The following is a 14537-nucleotide window of genomic DNA, read 5'->3' on the forward strand; positions in this document are numbered from 1 at the left end:
AGATAATATCGAGGACGTTGACTCACGTGCTGGCTACCTTAACACACTGTCGACACTTAAATTCCAGACCGCCCATGACAACATTCACTGGACTCCGGAGACAGCGAAGTCTATGCTGGATGACTGGCTGACTCAGCTGGGTTTATAGCTAGACCACCAGGCGCAGCGCCGTCCCCTCCGTCCTCAGTATCTAACGTTACTAACCTATCTGCTCTTCATCTGTCCCCGTCAGAACAGGAGATCCTCGAACGAGGCCTCACCTTCATCCCCACACCGTCACTCCCAGACCGTGACCTGTTGAGACTACACGTCTATCTGGGAACCAGCCATGAAATCCATCTCGAAGCCTATACGCCAGCTCATCGATCAGGACCTCCGTTCCTTCCGTGACCTCCGACCTCGACGTCCTGTAGGGGAGGACAATATTACTGTCCAATGTCCATCAACAACAGGCCCTCAACAAATTAAAATCTCGCCATGAGATTATTATTAAACCGGCGGATAAGGGATTCAGGATCGAACTAATTACATTCCGGAGGCGACACGTCAACTTAATGACCCCATCTACTATCGCCCTCTCACGCAGCCCATGTACCTGGAGACTCAGACGATGGTTAGGGTCTTAATTATTCTACCTTCTCCCCAAAATACACAAACCCCCAGAGAATTGGACTGTTCCATTCGTGGTCCCTCCGGGACGCCCCATAGTAAGTGACTGTGGCCATGAATCGTACCATTTGGCGGAGTTTATAGATTTATATATTAACCCCCTATCCCATACTAACCCGAGCTACCTCAAGGACACATATACATTTGTTAACAAGTTAAAAAGTCTCACCGTCCCCGATAACACGTTTATCTTTTCAATCGATGTAGATTCCTTATACACGAACATTGACACTGTCCTGGGCCTTGAGGCCGTGAAGAAAGCATTGGCTTCGTCACCTGATCCATCTCGTCCTGATACATTTATTTTAAAGTTTTTAGAAATCGCTCTTACCCGTAACAACTTTTTATTCGACAAATCGTTCTTTTTACAAATATGCGGCTGCACCATGGGGAGGAAATATTCACCGGCCTACGCGGACATTTATCTGGCCGACTGGGAGGAATCTGCATCTGCCCGTCACGCCCCTTAATTTATTTCCGCTATCTGATATCTTTGGACTCTGGGACAAATCCGAAACGGAATTCAACCACTTTATGCATATCCTCAACTCACACCACCCCCGTATCAAACTCAAACACACTCTCCATCTTCAGCAGGACCCCTTCCTTGACACGATAGTTTTTTTCACAGAGACGAAGGATGGACACAAAACATTAGCCACCAAGGTTTATTTTAAAGACACTGACAGGCATTCCTTTGCAGAGTTCTTCAAGGAAAGTGATCGAATCCAAAGGAATAGCTTTAAAGATACTTTATTTGTATAAAGTATTTTCGGTATGGTAAACTGATACTCTGAAGCAAAGAGAGATTGAAGATGTATTCTAAGCACGTGCGAGTATTCTCCTAGCTGATCAAAAACATAAACCCATCTATGTCTAATTGCTGCCGAGAGAGTTCTGAGGACAATGTGGATCTGTAGGCTGTTATGGTCTGATCAGCGCGGTCCGGAAGTAGTGGGGGGAGCCGATGTGAGATAACCCTCGGCTTTTCTCGCCTGGTCTGTGATATACTGCCTTCTGTGGCTAAAGTATTTATTACAGCCTTCAGTAAGGTCTTGCTCCCCTTGTGGCTATGTATGGTATTTACGGCTTATATGTTTGGTCCTGCTTCATTGGGTCTATGTGTGGGTAGTTTAGATTCTTAAAATACGTAACACCTTATTATTTAACACCAGCTACCATCCCCGGCATACTTTCAGCTCCATCATCAAGTCACAACTAATCAGTTTCCACCGCATCTGCTCTCTACCCCATCACGTAGAGGAGGCCACCAGGACCCTTTTCAAGGCCCTTAGACCCCGCGGCTATTCCAAACGTTTTCTTCTGACTATTAAAGGGGAAGTGACCGCCCTCTTCCAGCCAGGCCGGCCCGTTCTCCCTGGAAAAAAGAACACGGAACATAAGTTAATTCCATTCATTACAACATTCTCGCGACAACTAGGCCCCCTTAAGCAAGCTATAAAACAACATTTTAATTCCGCCTTACCTCAAACCGCCCCACTCGCTTCTTTTAAAATTTTAATGTCATACCGCCGTAATAAAAATGTGCAGGACATGCTAGTCCATACGGCACTCAACAAGGCAATACGCACAACCTTCGACCCCTATTTTACTAACCTGAAGTACATCTTCAACTGTCGAGCCGGTGCCCCCATCTCGCAGACCTTCACACTACTCTCCTGGAACGTCGTCTACGCCATCCAGTGCAAACTATGCAGGATCATCTATGTGGGCGAAACGGGAGCTACTATCAAACAGAGGTTATACCAACACAGTTATCACATTCAGAAAGGAACAAATGATAAACGGCTGTATACTCACTTCATTTCACATCATATCAACAACTTTTCATTGTCCGGTCTAGAGACCAATGTCGGTTGGTCCCTGGTCCAGAGGAGAGCTGCTGAGAGAAGGTGGATCTTTTGGCTTTCCTCCATAGCCCCGTTTGGCCTAAATGATGATCCGTCTCGCCCCTCCATCCGTCCCGGTCCTAAAACATAGCCACTCCATCAGTTCCGTACCATAACCTCTTCCCTCCCCCCCTCCTAAACATAACCTTTCTCCCATATTTTATTGATTTTATTGATTTTATTGAAGCAAAAGTTGTTAACGTATTTTAATTGCGTGTGCCCGTGCCCTCCTCCTGTTACATGGTAGTAGTGCATGGGAGGCTACATGATAGTCCCATGTACTGCTGCATGGCGCATGAGGGAGCGCCCTAATCCTAAACCTAACCCTAACCCCAACCCTAACCCTAACACTGTCCTGACCCGCCAGTGCCTCCTACAGTCTCCTCGGACCTCCTTCCCTCCCTGCCACCATTGCCTGCTCTCCCTTGAATCCCACTGGGATCTCTGTTACATGGACTGCACCGCCTCAGGGTCATCACTGTTTGATACTTGTTCTATGACTATCTATGTGCTATGACCTTATGTGTTGCTTGTGCTTTATTATGTACATACTTACCTTTTATCCTCTACATGATGTAAGGTTCATGCATTGGATTGTTCATTTATTAAGTGTGATCCCGTTTAGATTACCTACCTGCCGTTGGTTCTTTATGTTTGATGTTTTATGTTTCATGTTAGTGTGTGTGCCCCCCTCCCTCAATGCCCCCTCCCTTAGAGCTGTGCCCCTCACCCTGGCCCTTACCTCAGCCTACCTGGCCCCGCCCCCCTTCTGCCTCCACCACAGACCGGGCCCTCATCATGGTTTTTATCCTCTTCCCCTAGCCCCCATCCTAACCTCTCCCTCACCTGACCCTGACCTTAACCCCGCCCCCCCTGGCCCTTAACATAACCTCTCCCACCCCCCACCCTAACCCCAACCCCCTCCCTCACCTGGCCCTTACCCTAACCCCGCCCCCCCTGGTCCTAAACCTAACCCCTCCCACCTCCCACCCTAACCCCAACCCCCTCCCTTACCTAGCCCTCACCCTAACCCCACCCCCTCTGGCCCTAAACATAACATCTCCCACCCCTTATCCTAACCCTAACCTCCTCCCTCACCTGACCCTAACCCTAACCCGGGTCCCCCCCCTGATCCTAAACATAACCCCTCCCACCCCTGACCCTAACCCCCCTCCCCCATCTGATCCCCATCCCAGCCCCCGCCCCCCCACAAAGGATCCCCCATTTTTCATACCACATGTGTGTGTGTTTTTACTCTGGCCCCGCCCCAGCCCCCCCACAAAGGATCCCCCATTTTTTTTTTTTCATACCACATATGTGTGTGTTTTTACTCTAGCCCCCCCCCCCCCCGCCCCAGCCCCAGGGCCCCCCCTCCGTCCCCCCATTTTTTATTTTTCATAACATGTATGTGTGTTCATTCTGCCCCCCCACCCCAGCCCCAGGGCCCCCCCTCCGTCCCCCTATTATTATTTTTCATATATATATATATGTATATTATTATTAATAACAATATTATATTAATATGATCTTCCACTGCACACACTGTTATTATTTGGTATTTTTTGTTATATGCCCCGTGCCCCCCTTCCCTGTCATCCTTTTATTTACTTATTCCTCATCCCCCACTCACCTGCTGCCCCTCTCCCTTTAATATATCTTTAATGCATTAACCCTGTTTAAACGAACACAATATTTACCTTTATTGTTCAGCGTCACTTTGCACCCCCTGTTGGTGACCCAGATTAACGCCAGCGCCACGGCTTTCCATGCTCCATCTCCTGGATGTTTGGTGGTATTGCAACGTTAAAATACAATAACATCAAAACGTTTTTATAAAGATCTAATTCGACCTTATTATCGGCCCCACTTGTAATTATATTTTCATTCACCCTCCCAGCTCCCCATTGCCCTTTCCCTCGACTCCTCCCTTCATCCAGGCCCTTGCTTTTATTTAATTTCATTAGTTTTCATCCTTTATCCATGTCCCGTGTCCCCCATTCCATTATTGTTTTGCGTCACTTTGCACCCCCTGTCGGTGACCCAGACTAACACCAACGCCACGGCTTTCCATGCTCCATCTCCTGTTTGTTTGATGGTATTGCAACGGAAAAATACAACATTATCAAAACGTTTTTATAACGGTCTAATTTGACCTTATTACCGTCCCCACTTGTAATTACAATTTGATTCAACCTCCCGACTCCCCTTTGACCTTTCCCTCGGCTCCTTCTTCCATCCAGGCCCATATTTTTATTTATTTTCATCCTTTATCAGTGTCCCGTGCCCCCCATTCCATGCCTCCTTCTCACTTATCCCCTCTCCCCCACTAACCTGCTGCTCCCTCTTCTTTTATGTTTAAATACATTTTTTCAAATGCATATATACATGTCAAAATCAATGTTTTTAATGTATGAACCCGCATCACGGTCGCATTAATGTACAGTTTGCCTTTTATGTTTTTGTATATTTTTTACCCTTGGATTGTATCACCTTGACCCCCACACTGCAATAATTCGATACAACAGTATTATTTTATTGTGTTTTTAATTATTTCTATTACGGCCGTCATCTCTGCTTCCTTAACACCACACGGTTTAAGGCAACTTAGCAGCCCCTGCTGGCAGCTCTGGTTGGTGCAGACACCACGATCCTCCGGGCTCCACCTGCTGGTGACCTGGAGAAACACAGCAAAAGTGATATAATGTTGCATTCCTTCAGCATTACTTTTGAAATTCGACCCCCTGATTGGCCCAAATTCAAACTTTAAAATGTTTACCCTCCTGACCTCTCATTGGCTCTTCACCTGACCCCCCCATTGGCTTTTCATGTTTAAATTTGGAATTGTTTTGATGCCCTGGCCCCCTATTGGATGTCTCTGCCCCAGACCTCAAGTCCCCCCTCCTTCCTACATGTCTGTATAAAAGTATTTGTTTTCGTTGTCTCTCATTTGTGCTCTGTAACCACGGCTTGTCTGGATTCTCCATTATACGGTCTGTTTCTATGCCATCTATTTGTACCTGATGAAGTCATTGTATTGACGAAACATAGTACTATGCCCACAGCAGCCTAATTTCCAAATAAATCGGATATTGGCTGGATCGCACTTGTCTCATTACCTTACAGTTCAGTTTAGTTTATTTCAGTATAGCTTAGGTACTTTCCGTTTTAATTAAAATTCGAACTATTCGAAAAGAAACATAAAACCGAACCACCTTCAAGATGACGGTGAGTGGACCCTGGTCCAACGGGGACGTCGCAGGCGGACTCCTCGGGACCCCCACTACCCCCCACCGCTGATGGATTTCTCCTCGTGGGCTGCACCTGCTCCGGAGGCCCGCTTCCATCACTTCGACCACGAACGTCACGAACGTCTCTGGGCCCCACGCCACCCGTCTCCCAGACGTTGGGAGCGACACGCGAGGCCCGTCAGGGACTGGTCTCCCTACGGGCCTACCCCTCACCACCACGAGGGTTGGTCCGAGGCCCACGGACCGGCCTACTCGCCTCCACGCCGACCGGCCTACCCACCTCCTCGCAGACCGGCCTACTCGCCTCCTCGCCATGAGGCGCAGGAGCCTCTCCATCGCCGCGCTCCTGAGACGCGTCGGGCTCCTCGCCATCCCCCCCGCCGGACCCCGCAGGTGAGACCTCCACCTCCGCGTCCCGACCCACGACCCCGCGACAGGCCCCGACCTCCGGTCACCACCGCGGCGCGCACTGGGTCTGCGTGTCCGCCTCCACCCAGGCGGGCGCCGCGTGCCCCGGCTGCTCAGCTCTCTGACGACCCGGACTCCTGGCGGCCCTGAAGGCCTCTCACCACCTCGCCAACGCCGAGGGCCCGGAGCCCCTTCCCGTCGTCGCCAGGCTAGCTGAGTCCCTGAGGGTCTCCATTCGCCCTGCTGTCCCCAACGCTGCGACCGCGCAGCTGATTGACGGTGACGCGCGCAACTGGCGGTACACCACCATGCTGCTGCTCCGGGACCACTACAAGGCTGCGGTGGACGAGAAGGTGGGTGCTCTCCTCCTCCTTCCAGACCCCATCTGGCGCCCGAACTTCACCGTGGCCCTGGCCTGGGCTCAACGCCACTTCGGCCAACGCCTGCGCCCGGAGACGGTGAGCGCGCTGCGCTCTCGCCTCAGAGAGGTTCTGGACGTTCCGGTCCCTCTGGTCCAGCTGTTCCCACAACCCGCCCCTGGAGCCGTGCTGCCACGCTTCACCCTACCTGCTTGACCACCGCCTCCTGCCCCCGGCCTCCGGTCCCCTGGACCCGGTCCGGAGGCCCTGGACGTGGGGGTAGGACCTGCTGAACGGCGCTCCCCGGCCAGGCTGCCGTCGCCTACCTTTTCGCTGGCCTTCTCCTCCTTTCCTTCTTCTCCGCCCCTGTGCCCCCCCATCCCCCCCCGCCTCCTCTTCCTCTCCCGTTCCCCTTACCCCCTCTCCTCCACGGCCTGCAGCCCCGGGACTTCTCCAGAGCACCACACCGTTGGCTCAAAGGACCAGGCTCGCGTCCAGCCGCCTCCGCCGTCGAGTCGCAGCCATGCCCGCTCCCGGACCTTCCTCTTCTCCTCTTCCTCCCCCTCCTCCTCCTCCACCGGCCTCCGGCTCGACACCCCGGGCCGACCCGGAGAGAAACGACGCACCGGCTGACGCATGGGACCCCGCCAGCCCCGCCTCTTCCTTCTCAAACCGGACTGTGACCCTCGCTCGACCCACCCGACACCCAAGCACGGCTAAGAAATGCCAAGAGTGGCACTTACAGTCTAGGAACCGCTTCTCATTCTCGGTGACTCAAACGTCACACGCTTCGCTGAATTTAGCATACCTGGTCTCCAGATCGATGGTTATCCTGGCGCGTCGTTCCGTCATGCCTCCGCGGTGATGGCCAAGACCACCATCAACCCCAAGGTCCGCAAACTGGTCCTGGCTTTCGGCTTAAACGAAAGGAATGACAAGTTAGAGAAATCGTTTGTGCGTAATCTCCAAACCGCTGTTAAATGGGTACGTATCGCGTTCCCTTGCGCTGCGCTCCTGATTCCTGAAGTCAACTATTCCCGTGCGCTCCCGTGCAGAGAGCAGGAGCTTCTCTCCAAGTTAAATGCTTTCATCGCCACTCGATACGAGTCGATCCCAACGCTGCCCAGACAGGCGTTCGTCACCGAACGTGCTAACATCCACTGGTCTCGGGACACGGCAGCGCTCCTCTTTAACCAATGGGTCGGGTATTTAAACTGAGCGCTCCCGCGTCCCGAGACACGCCTCGAGGGAACCACTCGGTTATTAACCTTTCTACGTCTTTCCTACTTACGGTGGCGCAATTCTCAGTTTTGGATAAAGGACTCACGTTCATTCCCTCCACCGACATAGACCCGTGCGAGTTGTACCAACAGGTCCGCTCGGACATGCAACAGTACCACCGCAGGGTTAAACTAGCCGTCTATTTCCGGGATCACCCCCCGTCGGAGAAACTACCCTTCACATACAAATCCTCCTGGGTTCCACCCGAGGATGACATCCCGTTAGAAGTCGCGCGCTTGGTCAATGCTGACCTCCGTTATTATCACGAATCCTTCAGGATCAACCGGGCCCCTGCTAACCTCCTCCCTGAGGAGTCGGAGGCTCTCCGCAAACTAATTCAAAACAAAAATATAGTAATCAAGCCCGCCGATAAAGGCAGCGCTGTTGTCATCATGGACAGGTCTCAGTATATATGGGAGGGCCACAGGCAGCTGCACGACACGCGCTACTACTCCAAACTGGAGGCTCCCATATATACTGCGACCGTCCCGATGATTGTTGATTTGATTTACTCCCTGTGGAGAAAAAAGTACATCACCTACGGGCAGCGTGACTACCTCTTGGGTGACGCGCAACCCAGGCCCAGGCTCTTCTACATGTTACCAAAAATACATAAAGAGCCTGTGGCCTGGAGTGAGCCCTTTAAGATCCCCCCGGGGCGCCCGATAGTTTCGGACTGTAGCAGTGAAACCTACCATACGGCTGAGTACCTGGATCACTATCTTTACCCTCTTTCTATCTCACACGCGAGCTACGTAAAAGACACTTATGATTTCGTCACCAAGGTCCGTGCTCTTCGGATCCCTGCGCACGCTTTCTTATTCACTATGCACGTTGGCAGTCTGTACACTAATATAGACATTGCTGGGGGCATGCGCGCCGTGCGTGATGCTTTTAACCTGCGTCCTGACGTCACGCGCCCTGACGACGAACTTCTTCGCTTGCTGGAGATAAACCTCACGAGAAATGATTTCCTCTTTGACAATCAGTTCTTTCTCCGAATCTAAGGCACGGCTATGGGGAAGAAGTTCGCCCCCTCGTATGCAAACCTCTTTATGGCGCAGTGGGAAGCCTCTGCGCTCGCCGTCTGCCCTCTGCAACCTCTATCATACATGCGTTATCTAAATGACATATGGGGCGTTTGGCAACACTCTGAATCGGAATTCGATCAATTTCTAAACATCCTAAACACGCACGATCCGTCCATTACTCTCAAATCATGCAAACATTTTTCCTCCGTTGATTTTCTCGATACCACCACGTTCAAAGGCCCACAGTTCATGACGTCCCTCATGTTAGACGTGAAAGTTTTCTTTAAGCCCACAGACACACACGAGCTCTTACATGCGAGCAGCTTCCACCCTAGGCACACGTTCGCGGGGGTCCTTAAACCGCAACTCCTGCGCTTTGAGCGCATATGCTCCAGAACTGCAGACTTCTGGGAAGCAGTCCCCTATCCCCTAAGGCCCTCGCCCTTAGGGGATATTCGCGATCGGCCCGCCGTCTCTCCCTTAAAACCTTTAAACTCACACGTCCTCCTCTCGAGGGGCAACGCATCCCCTTTATCACGACCTCCTCCACCTCGTCCGCTCGCCTGACCCGACTGGTCAGGTCGAACTTCCAACATCTCCTCGACACGACCACTTACCTTCCGGGTTATGGCATCATCGCCGCCTACAGGAGAAACAAAAATATTAGAGACCTCCTGGTGAGGGCCAAACTGCGCCCCTTGTCGGAGCCCAGAGTCACTAGACTATCGTATTTTTATAATTTTATTCCGTTGGCCCGGAACCAAAACAATGGGAATGTTCTCCCCACTGAACGGCACTCAGGCATCAATACGAAGAACTGTGTCTACCTGATCCGCTGTCTCACTTGTGAACTCCAATACGTAGGAGAAACAGGAAACACAGTACGTGTCCGCTTCCACCAGCACCGACATAATATCAAACATAAAAGAGACGCTCACCTACCCTTGGTTGCGTATTTTATACAACACGGATGGCTGGCCCTTTCCGCGTCGGTGCTAGAAGCCAACCCCTTCTGGTCTTCTGCCCAACGGCGCAGGTCGGAGAGGATTTGGATTGACAGGCTGGGGACCATGCAACCCCTTGGTTTGAACGTTGGGGTGGGTCGGGGACCCCTGGGGAGCCGCCTGATGATGGCCCGTGCCAGCGACGCCACCGTGGCGTCGTTAATTGCTGACTGTCCTAACCCTAACCCTCTCCCTCACCTGACCCTAACCCTAACCCCGACCCTCTCCCGGTCCTAAACCTAACCCTTCCCACCCCTGACCCTAACCCCAACCTCCTCCCTTACCTAGCCCTTACCCTGACCCCGCCCCCTGGCCCTAAACCTAACCTCTCCCACCCGACCTTAACTCCAACCTCTCCCTTCCCTACCCCCCAAAGGCCCCCTTACATGACCTCCACCCCAGCCCCCGGCCCCCCACAAAGGATCCCCCTTTCTTATTTTTCTTACCATGTGTTTGTGTTTATTCTGCCCCCCTGCCCCAGCCCCCCTTCGTCCCCCTATTTTTTATTTTTCATACATTCCTATTTACAAACAATATTACTTTTAATATGGTTTCCAAATGCACCCTGTGTAATTATTCTATTGATGTCCTGTGCCCCCCCCTTCCCTGCCATTCTTATTTATTCAAGCGATCACGTTACCACATCATTCCTTAAAAGTGCTTTAATGTACTCTTCAAACCTCGACAGTACATTGATTTGACCCACTGTTTTAATAGGAACGCATGGTTTTGGTCTATTTGGCGACACCTGCTGACCACGGGGAACGAAAACACTCTGCGGCCACTCTTTTAAGTTTTTCGGCTCAATTTGTAGCTTTTTGTGTTTTGTTCTCCGCTGGTTCATCTTGTGTTCTACTTTTACTATTTATCGTCACACATTTGGATTTTTGTGACCCCTAATACCGCTCTTATTTAATGTTTTGTTTACGTTTCTGCCCACGGAGGCCGCCATCTTGGATCTCCAACATTAATATGGTTTGGAGTCACTTAGCACACCCTGTTGGTGACCCAAATTCATTAAAACACCACGGTTCTCCATGCTCCATCTCCTGGATGTTTGATGGTAGTACAACGTACAAAAATAACATTGTTTACACGCTATGTTTTTATTGCGGTTTAATTCGACCTTACGATCGGCTCCCCTACTTTCACCAATTTATTCATTTACCCTCCCGGCTACCCATTGACCCTTCCTGCGTCTTCCCCCTTTATCTAGGCCCTCAATTTAATTTATTTTATTCGTTTTTTATCGTTCTCCACCATCCCGTGTCCCCCAGTCCCCTCTCATTCATCTCCCATCCCCTACTCACCTGCTGCTTCCTCCTCCCTATTGTATATATGTAATTTAAAATGTATATATAATGCAAATAAGGATGCTTCTAATGTTGGAACCGTATTTACGGTCACATTATTACACATTTTATTATTCGGGGCACGTTCGATCTTTTATGTTTTTATTCTTTTCTGTTATTTTTTTTTTTTTCCTCCACTGCAATAATTGAATGCAACGGGGTCATTTGATTATGTTTTTATTAAATTCTGTCGCGAGCTGTCAGTCCAACACCACCCGGTTTAGGGACAATCAGCGACCACTGCTGGCGGCTCCGGAAGGTGCAGGCACCATGGTCCTCCTCACTCCACCTGCTGGTGACAAAATTATGCTACATTGTTGCATTATTGCACAATTACATTTGAAAATTCAACCTCCCTATTGGCCCAATTCAAATCTCAAAGCTGTTTATCCTCCTGACCCCCCATTGGCTCTCCACCTGACCCCCCCATTGGATGCCTCTACCCCAGATGTCAACTTTCCCCTCCCTCTGTTGTGTGTCTATGAAAGTATTTGTTTTTGTGCGGTCACATTTGTGCTCTGTTACCTCGGCTTGCGTGGATTCTCTGTCATAGGGTCTGTTTCTATTGCTACTAAATTTGTACCTGATGAAGTCAATTATTTGACGAAACGTCGTACTAGCATACAGCAGCCTAATTTCCTAAAAATAAATACGGATATTGGCTGGATCGCACTTGTCTTATTACCTTACAGTTTATCTTAGCTTCATTCCGTTATCGTTCGAGTTCCTGCACTGCTCGAAGAGAACCATGCATCCCAACGACCCCCTAACCAACGGTGAGTGGACCCTGGTCCAACGGGGACGTCGAACACGGACTCCTCTGGACCCCCACTACCCCCCACCGCTGATGAACCCCTCCGCGTGGGCTGCACCTGCCCCGGAGGCCCGCTTCTGTCATTTTGACAACAGACATGAACGCCTCTGGGCTCCACGCCATCCGTCTCCCAGGCGATGGGAGCAAAACGCGAAGCCCGGTAGGGACTGGTCTCCCTACGGGCCTGCCCGTCACCACCACCACGAGGGCTGGTCTGAGCCCTACAGACCGGCCTACTTGCCGCGAGACGCAGAGGCCTCCCCATCGCCGCGCGCCTGAGACGCGTCGGGCTCCTCGCCACCCTGCGTGGGCCCCGGGCCCCCCCGCCGGACCCCAGAGGACACGGCCACAGGTGAGACCTCCACCTCCGCGTCCTGACCCGACCTCCACGACGCGGGAGGCCTCCGGTGGCTACCGCGGCGCGCACTGGGTCTGCGCGTCCGCTTCCACCCAGGGAGGCGCCGCGCGCCCCGGCTGCTCCGCGATCGGAGGACCCGGACTTCAGTCTGAAGAATCGCCTGATCCTGGCTGCCCTGAAGGCCTCTCACCACCTCGCCAACGCTGAGGGAAGAGGTCATTTTCGGTATACTAAATTGGAGATTTTGGCACGCTTTGTGCGAAAAGTTACCCCAATTGAATTTGGGCCCCCAAAATGAAGGGCACTTTGCCCCAAACTGAAGAAAGTGTCCGCTGCTGAACACACACACACACGCGCGTGTGTGTGTGTGTGCGTGTGTGTGTGTGTGTGTGTGTGTACGTGTGCTTAACACGCTATTTTATGTTGAAATGCGACGTAATCCAGTGTTCACGAAAACGTACACTGTCAACGTATGCTTTTGGCGACTGGGTTGGCTCTCAGATAAACGTGTTTCTAACAAGATGATATTGTAGCATCACAGGCTTTGGGAGGAAGGGGCGGGCCTTCTGAGAGGGGGTTACGGGGGTTTCCTTCCGGGCGGGAGTTTTGGTTGTTATAGTTTTCCGGTGGAACTGTGCCTGCCTGTCCGATTGTGGAATCCAATAAACCTGCTATCAAGCTTACTTCGCTCAATACCTCGCCTGTGGTTATTACAATATCATTAAAAGTTACATAAAGTAACGGTTTAATAACACAAACGCATTAAACACGTGAGCTGCTAGTTTAGCGAAAGCAGCGTCCCTAGCAACCTGACGTTGTTGAAACATGTGAGCGAGCCGATTAAATCTTCCTAATAACCAGGCGCGTCGTTAGACCTGGGCATTCGGGGCTATAGCCCCGGATCTTTTGGGATCAGCCCCGGATCTCTGCCGTAAAAAAAAAAAAAATTATGTATACATATACATATATATATATAGCTGCTTTCATACACGTAAGTACTGGCTGCTCTTCTGAATATATGCTGCATCGTTGCAGCAACATTGAAGACGATCGCGTTGACTTCTGCGGTCTGTTCTGCCTCCATGCTGTCTGCGTCAAACCAAAACAAACCTGAGTGACAGCGGCCGCACTTATCCCGCCTCCTGCAAATGTACGTAATATCCCTCCCCTTGCAATGCCGGCGCTGGCACTGGCCGCGGGAGCAAGATGTTATTCAAACAAAAATACATCAATCATTGTTTTATTCTTTAATTACACAATTTCTTTCATTCTTATAAATAAAAAAATAATATAAATACATATATAAATCTAACCAACTTGTCAATCAAAATTAGTCTTGTCTTGTCTCTCTAGTGGTTGTTCATTCTAAAACACTACAATCTTTTGAGAAGCAAATGGTTGCAGCCTCTATAGGCTTACTGTGGCGCTGATGTGAGTACTGTATGCATGCAATACTACTACTCATAGTAATAATCAGAGAGCGTTGAGAAACAGTGGGTTGACAATCCATTCTGGTACCTCATTTTGAAAATCCCCAAAAAAGAAACTTCACATAGGACTGTCTTTCAATTTTTAATACATTGCTTTGGAGGTTTTCAATCTAACATCCCACTGGTTTGATTTTACCTAAGAGAAAAATGTTTATTTTTTAAAGCATCCACAGCAGCCATAATAATGAGATTATGAGACAATGAGAATGAAGCGGCAACAGTGTGACTGTGCAGAGTGAGAGAGATGGCTTCAATGGATGACCAGGGATTGGTGGTGGCGTTACCCAGGAAGGGCGGCGGTAGTTAACTGCAAGCAACAGAACATGAATAGTGAAGTGGAGGAACGAGTCGAAATGAGACTTCATTAACAGATTCATGTACAGCTCAGATTTATATGGAGATAAGCTTCTTAAACAACTTGCATACAGCATAAGCAAGTAACAGAAACAGTCTGGGAAGATTATTTTTTCATTATTTAAATCTACGTCCTGGCTACAGTGCCGTGTTCCAATACCCGTACTGTCCGTACTTACTAGCCAAAATTTGAGTACGTAGTACGTTCAAATTCAGATCTTACTTATACTTCAACGACCCGGATGCCGTACTCAAAACG

The sequence above is a fragment of the Gadus chalcogrammus genome, unplaced genomic scaffold (assembly GCF_026213295.1).
Source record: "Gadus chalcogrammus isolate NIFS_2021 unplaced genomic scaffold, NIFS_Gcha_1.0 GACHA068, whole genome shotgun sequence".
In the NCBI taxonomy this organism is placed as follows: domain Eukaryota; kingdom Metazoa; phylum Chordata; class Actinopteri; order Gadiformes; family Gadidae; genus Gadus; species Gadus chalcogrammus.